Below are 8104 nucleotides of genomic sequence, written 5' to 3'. Positions count from 1 at the left end.
AGGGTTTTATAGGTATAGGTGAAACTTATATGATTACATGGGCTAAACTTCTAGGGTTTTAGGATTGCAACTAACTTAGGATGAGCACATAAAATAATGGAATCAAGATCTTACTTATATTAAAGTTAGGGTTTCTAAATTATGTTACAACTCTAAAATAATACTTGGTACTAGAATTAATGTGATTAAGTACTTGAAATAAAGTTATTAATAATTTTAACATGCTATTAATTTTTAGAGGTTTAAGAATTAAAATAATTACTAGTTAGGGTTTAATTAGAAATCAAGGTTTCCTAATTATTGTTAGGTTTTAAAATAATAATTTGCTAATTAAAAATGTTTGAGTTCACAATATTTTAGCTACCAAATTAATATTGGTTTTTAATATTTTCTTAATTTATTATTATAGAAAATTAGAATTTTCAAATTAGGGTTTATGAATTACCACTAATATTTCAATTGATGAGAATATGATAAAGAAAATTAATCTTAACATTTTAATTAGTTACTGAATATTTAAAACTTAAATTTGAAACTTCACTAATTATTGAATTCAAATTGTATTTTAAATAATTGAAATGGCATAATTAATAAGGTTAAAAATAAGTGAATTTTTATTTTGACACACATTTTTATTTTATATTTTATTTGAATAGAGTTTATTTTTGTGAACATTTTGATATATTATTTATATTTTTCTGAGTTGAAATGGATTTTATATAATTTTGCAAAGTTTCAGTATTTTACTAGAATTTGAAATTAAACGAAAATACTAAAGATACCGGTTCGCACCCTAGCTACAGAGACTGACCCGTGGGGTCAAGTCCAGCGTGGCAGCCACGCAAGGCTGACCAAGTCAAAATCAAACGTGGCGCGGGAGCAGCTCTCCGGCGAGGCAGTCACCGACGACGCCGACGCTCCCGGCCTCCCCCGGCTACACGAGCGGGCTCAAACGAACATGCGCACTACTGGGAACCTAAGGGTGGCGGCGCCCTCTCCGAATGGTCATCGGAGAGTGACCGGCGGTGAGGTGAAGTGGCGGAGCTTGCAGACTCCCGGTGCGGCGACGATTTGGGATGCAATTGAGCTGACCGAGCACACTAGGCGGAAGAGAAGCTCACCCTGAGCACGCAGGGCTTGACGGCGTGTCTTGAGGTGGTCGCAATCGATGGCATCGACGATGACTGGCGTCGGGGACGACGAGCTCGCCCAGGTCGCTGTGGACTGTCCCTGCTCGATTCCTTGCTCAGGTTGAGCAAGTCGAGGTCGGGGAAGACGATGGTGACCACGGCTTGGCTCGGGAGGGCTCCAATCACTGGCGAGAAGAGATGGCCGGCGACTAGGGTTTCGGTTTTGGGAAGAAATGGAGCAGAGAGAGAAGGAACGGGAAGCTAGGGTTTGTCCCGGGGTACTTATAGGGCTCCAGAGACACGCCTCGTCACGCGGCCGATCAAGGAGGGGTTGACAGCAGCGAGGAGAAAGGTGGCCACGGCATCGTGCTGTCGAGCGCACGTGAGAGGAAGACGAAGATCGTCTTCTTCGATCTTATCTCACGAAGGGGCACGATGGGCCGGGTTTGGTGCTGGTGGGTTGATTGTTGGGCTCAGCTGTTGGGCTGGCCACGGGCTGCACGGCCAGGTAAGGTAAATTTTCCCTCTCTTTTCTCTTTTAAATTTCTGTTTTGTTTTCTATTTTTCTTGTTTGAATTCAAATTTGAATTCTGTTTTTTTTACAGGTTCTAATATATTTGAATATCAATATAAATTAATAACCATGCTCACTGTATAACCTTGTTATTAAACAAATATTTAATTTAGGATTTAGTTGATCTCTTGTGAGGCTTAAGTAAAATAGAAATGATTTAGTTAGTTATTTCAATTTTTTTTAATTTAGGAACCATATCTATTTAAATGGTTTGAAACCTAGAACATGTGCATAGTGAAAATATTATTAGGTTTGACTAGTGTACTTAACACTATGAATTGTTCTCATATAATTTAGGTATGACTAGGGTTTAACAAATGAGAAGGGGAATGGAGTTGCTTTATGACTTCATGTGGAGAATTACTTCTAAGAGTTTAAGAAAATAACTGAATAAACTCTAAAATTACTAATCTTGCTTAGCAACTTCTAGCTTAAATTATCTTTGATAGATTCTATACTCATCATGGTTAACTCAACTACTTATATGAATACTATTTTATTTGGTTCACTAAACAAGGTATTTGGATAGCAAAGTAGAATAGAGTATTGGTTTCATTCTACTCACCAAATGGCATTTAGTCCTTAGGTATATATGGCTTGGTTGTATCCTTGTGATCCATGATACACAAGGTAGGACATGTGATTTATGTAGATTAGTTCCATATGACAAGGTTTATGGTTTTAGAAATACTTCACTATTTGAAGTATGAAATAGGCATGAGGTATGGCAGGGTTCTACTTATAATCCAAAGTGATACTTGGATTGAAATTCAAATGTGGTCTAGGGTTTTAGTAGTGATCACCCAAGTGATACACAACTAGGATTAGGTATGAGCATAAGCTTGGTTATGTTTTATTGGCTAGGGTTCCTCCTCCTCACTTAGGTAGATTTCTTGTATTAAAGCAATGCTAGGTTTATCTCAAATGTTTGGATAGGCAAGTTTAAATACAATAACATCACTACTCTATACAAGGCATGAGTATTGGTCTGGATTAACTACTATTGATTCACTTATTATTTCATGAGAAGAATGAGATCTATGGATCACATATTTAGGTTTAACTTATCATCTCAATTTATTAGGTAAGATCATGCATTGGACATGATCCACTTATTCCTCACTAATCCCTCTTTAATATACCTCTCATCACACTCATCCTAGATTCTTAGGGTTTAATTAATACCAAGTTGGGATAAATATGGAATTGGTTTCCTAAGGTATTGCTATTGGAATAGGGTTCTCACCTCCAAGATCAAATGTTGTCTTGAACAACTAAGTTTAGTACTATTCTAGTATTCTTGTATGGACATGGCTATGGTTAATATTATAACTTCTCTCACTTCTCAATGTCTTGGAATATCCTAAGGTCCTACTCAAGAGATGATGATATGATCCTCTAAATATATGGTTTTCCTAGGATTACTACCTTGGTATCTTCTGTAGCTTGTTCTTCAGGAAATCTGATAAACCTGCATCTTGTGGTATGCCTCCACCTCCTAGCTTCTTCCTCTTGATCCTAGCTAATTCATATGGAAGGTCTCAAGTGTTTGGTTTCCTTGTATCATGCTACAAGGTGATCATATGGATGAAGGGTGTGGCTCTATTTATAGGCTTGGGCAAGCTCTAGTATCATGACACATAGGTGGTGACTCTTGTGTTGGTTTGATGAGTAAGGTGCTTGGGTGTCATGCCCTCATCCATAGCAATCCTTTGAGCATGAGGTGGCATAGCTTGGAGAGCAAGTCATGTAGATATTTTCATCCTATGTGGCAAGATCATTATCCTCTCATATGATTTATTTTTGGATAGCCAAGTGGCATTTGTTACTAAATATCTTGTGGATTGTTTTATTATTGTGGATGAGTCACTATATCATATTGGATTGGATTTATATTATAATATTGATCAAAAGATCAAGGTTGAAGGTTATTCCTCAAATTTGGATAGTTGGTGTTTGATTTCCCCAAGGCATGATCATATGAGTTTCAAAATACTCATGAGTAGTTTTATTCAAATAGTTTGAACTATAATTCGTAATGTAAATGGATTTAGTTTTATGATATTCCATATATTTAATAAGTTATGATTTAAATAAGAATGTATGGCCTTTATGCACTTTAGACCCTGTGATTTACCTTATTTATTAATAAGTTTAGAAGTGAATTAAATTACACACAAATGTAGTTGCTAACTTTTAAGTGTTAAGAAGTTAGGGTTTGATTCTTAAAGAATGTGTTGTTGTAAGGAATGTCATGTTGAGATCCTTTATAAGATCTTATAGTTGACCCTTACTTAAGGTGTTGTTTGTTGTAAAACTAATTCCATTTGATCTAGCCCATAGATCAAATCATCTCTACCCAAAACAAGGTTTTAGCAAAGATCACAGTGAAGTTTATAGCGCTTGACTTGATGATCTACTTCAATTCCAGCAAGTCAAGTGAAACTTCAGTTACTGTGGTAAATTTTATTTGAAAGCGTGAAAATTCCCCGGATTTTTTATGCATGAATGCAATGCACACTTTGGTGCTCTCTCATTTTATTGCCTCTAAACCTGGGATATTACAGATGGGGTGCGGGAGAGGTGGGTTGGGAGGGCCGGGCAGTCTGTTCAACCCAAATTCTCCCCTAACCTGCAGCTGGATGCCGCCGGCCAAGCTGCTCGCCGCCGTGAATGGTCCGGCCGCCAAGCTGCTCGCCGTCATGAATGATCCGGCTGTAAACCTTAACTGTTTTCTTAACCTGCTGCTATATATACCGGTCTTGCGGCTGGTGTATCTAGACTTCATGGCATCAACCAAGCTGGCCTCCGGGCGTGCTGATCAGTTCATGTCGTCGGCTGTGCTCTCTCCGCCGATGTCCACATGAACGCGTACGTGGACATCACGTCGCCGGCCGACCTGCTCGCCGTAGGCACTCGTACATGAATTTCGGAGCCGTGGCTGACAAGGATGGCATACGGATAAAATAGTACAAGCGCCCGTATATTTATGAATTTGGGCAATACGGGTTTTAGTGCTTAACACAAAATTAACACTACGCAAAAAACACAAAATTAAGTAATGACAATCATACCCTTAGTTATGAATTTGTATAGAGTAATCTCGACCCTTGATGTGTTTAGGGGGAGCACTGAAGGAGAAGCGAGCAAGAAAATGGTTGAACAGAGTAGTGATGCGACGTAATAATCTTGTTAACATTTCCATCCGAATATGTAAACTGCACGTAATTAAATATGTTTAACTGTGCGCATGCATGTCGGCTAAAGTTCGCTGAAACTTGCTGCGTGTGGCAAGAAAAGCAAGCACGAAAGAAAGCTATCTTTGGCTACAACTTAAAACCAATCAAGATTTGGATAATTTAAGCGGCTAGTGGGGTCGACCAGATTATTAGTATATAATGTAAGATTGGTCTTGGAGTCTGATGAGGCAAAGCATGGATGCATTGGACGATGATCCATGGATAACTCTTAAGCCAAGCCAATGGATCAAAAGCATATATATCAGCTTTTCAGACCTCGTTTGGCTTAACGACCACGCGAACCAGCCTGACACCATCACACCTCCGTTCCATTCAGTTTCTCCTCACGGCAGCGAACAGCAACGGTTCCGGCCGTTAGCTGACGGCTTCACACCGACGAGTCGACCAGATCGATAACATGCAAGGTCCCTTATGTATGGTAAGTTGCAATAGTTTAGTCACAGTCAACTTAGTGTTAAGAACTTGTAATAACACCTCTAATCCTGTTATTTTAGCGGACGAATTAAAGGGATTTACACCGTCGTGATCAAACAGCTGGTGACTGATCGACACATCCAATTGTTAAAATATTCACACGTCAGCTCCAACTAGGCCGACAAAGAAATTCTCCCTCTGTTAAAACGGAATCTACCTATGTAGTACTTAATTAGCGTTTTTCTCTGCTTAGCAAGTTGGATACGAATGGACGATCAGCTAGCACTGCTCGTAGTTTCATTCCACGGTAAAATAAACTGTCCCAACCAGCTTAACTACTTAATTAGTCTACTTTGGAGGAAAAAAAACTGTATCTGTCATGTCAAGCGACTCAAAGACGACTTTGTTAATCGCTCTGCAATTACCCAACGTACGTACAATATGTTAGATGTATATATCTGTATACTATAGTTTCCCCATATGTTAGGGGGCTTTCTGCATATGTCCACCTGTACATGTACTATATATTGTGGCCTTTGACCCCCTGGTAATACAACAAGTATATTGCCCTAACATGGTATCAGAGCAAAGTTGATCCTCTAATTCCCGGCCGACGTTTCTTGTTCCGTCGCCGTCCGTCCTCCGTTCTCGATCTGGCCGGCAGCCGGCTCGATCTCCTTCGCCTGGGCTGCTCTCCTTCAACCCCCGTCCGACTCTGCCCCGCCCCGCCCGCTCGATCTCGCCAGACTCTGCCCCGCCCGCAACGCCCCCCGACGCCTTGTCTCCCGCAAACGCCAGGCTGATTCCGCTCCCTGACGCCGCTTGAGATCGCCCGTCTGCTACTTCTCTGGCCCGCTCGCCCAGGCGCCCGCCCGCTCGCCCGTCTGGTGCTTCGATCCGGCCAGATCGCCCGCGTGAGGCCAGTGCTGCTTCGCTGCTGCTTCTCTGCCTGCTTCAATCTCCAAGGCCCGCCCGCGTAAGGCTGCCGATCTCCCTGGCTGCAATCTTCCCAGGCTACCGATCAGGCTACCGATCTCCCTGTTGAGTTGACTTCCAAAAAAAAAAAAAGGAAAAAAAAATATATGTCTTCCTCGGGCTATGTTGCGATCCCTCGCTGCCCGGTGATCTTTGATGGCGCAAATTACCCTGATTTCGCTGCCTTCATGCGCGTCCACATGCGCGGTCTTCGTCTTTGGGGCGTTCTTTCTGGCGAGGTCTCATGTCCGCCGCGCCCCGTTGCTCCTACGGTGCCTGTTGCACCGCCACCTGTTGCCCTTGCCCCTGATGCTACTCAGGCGGATAAGGATGCAGCCAAGAGTGCTGATGACACCGCTCCGGCTGATTATGACCGGAAGGTCCAGGACCACTCTACTGCCGTTGCGACTTACCGGCTGGATCTCACCGAGTACACTCAGTGGATAGATGAGGATGCTCGTGCTGCTGCTGTTCTCACCTCCAGTGTTCTTCCTCAGTATGCTGCTGAGTTTATGGGTCTTCCCACCGCTGCTGCTCAGTGGGCTTTTCTTCGTCAGCTGTCGGGGGAGTTTCTCGACAATGTCCTCCGATAGGGACTTAGGGTTGATGGAATCCTGCAGGCTGATACGAGACATCGGTGTACAGACAAACGGGGGGAGCGATTTACCCAGGTTCGGGGCCCTCGATGAGGTAAAACCCTTACGTCCTGCTTGTCTGTTCTTGATTATAATGAAAACGGTGTTACAATGGGGTGCCGAATAGTTCGGCTGTGATCTCGTCGAGATGGCTAATCGCTAGGGTTACCTAGTTCTAAGCTTCTGTTGGCTAAGATCGCTAAGATTGGTCGTGTCCTCGATAGCCCCTCTCCTGGCCTTTATATAGGTGGCCAGGTCCCGAGAGGTTTAATCGAGCACGAGTAGGTTTACAATAGATCTATCTCTAATCTTTCCTTCTTCGGCTCTTTCCGTGTCTTGTACTTCAAGTAATCTTTCGGCGCACCGTCCTAGTGGCCCATCATGCCTTCGAGTGCCTTCATGGGCCTCCACCTGGGCCGTATAGGGTAGAGCAATAGTGATTACCCGAAGGGTAATGCCCACGTCATCAGCGCTATCAGCCGTCTGGGGATGCTCTCTACCTGTCTGTGGTCCGCCAGGAGCATGCCCTTCAGCAGGGTGATTCTACTATTGATGAGTTCTACACTCAGAGTGCTGCTATTTGGCGTCGGCTTGATTCTCTCCGTACAGCTGTGTGTGCCACCTGTCCCTGCTGTCTGACTGTACGCGCGGATATGGAGTTTCAGCGCGTTTTTGAGTTCTTGTCGCGGCTCCGTAAGGAGTTTGAGCCGCGTCGGGCCCAGCTGCTTACCCGTGGTCGTGTTCCGCTCTCTGAGGTACTTGCTGAGCTTCGTGCTGAGGAGACTCGTCTTCGTGGTGCTGGTCTTCCTGAGGTTCCCTCTGTTCTTGCTGCTCGTGGCCCTCCCGTGCCGTCTCGCTCGTGGACCTCCTATGCCGCCGGCTTCGTTGCGGCCTCCGGCACGGCCCGATACTTCCTACTCCTCCATTCCAGGGTCGGCGTCAGCCCCGGCAGCCTCGTGGTTCGACGTCACCTCCTTGCACCTACCGTGGCAGGCCCGGCCACACTATCTCTACTGGCCGGCGGAGGGATCCCAGCTTACGCCCGCCGCATCTTACTCGTCGTCGGCTGGTTCTTCGGGATCTTCCGCTATTGCGCTATCTCGATCGGGACATTAT

This window comes from Lolium rigidum, chromosome 3 (assembly GCF_022539505.1).
Source record: "Lolium rigidum isolate FL_2022 chromosome 3, APGP_CSIRO_Lrig_0.1, whole genome shotgun sequence".
NCBI classification, from domain to species: domain Eukaryota; kingdom Viridiplantae; phylum Streptophyta; class Magnoliopsida; order Poales; family Poaceae; genus Lolium; species Lolium rigidum.
Note: the sequence above shows the minus strand (reverse complement) of the source record.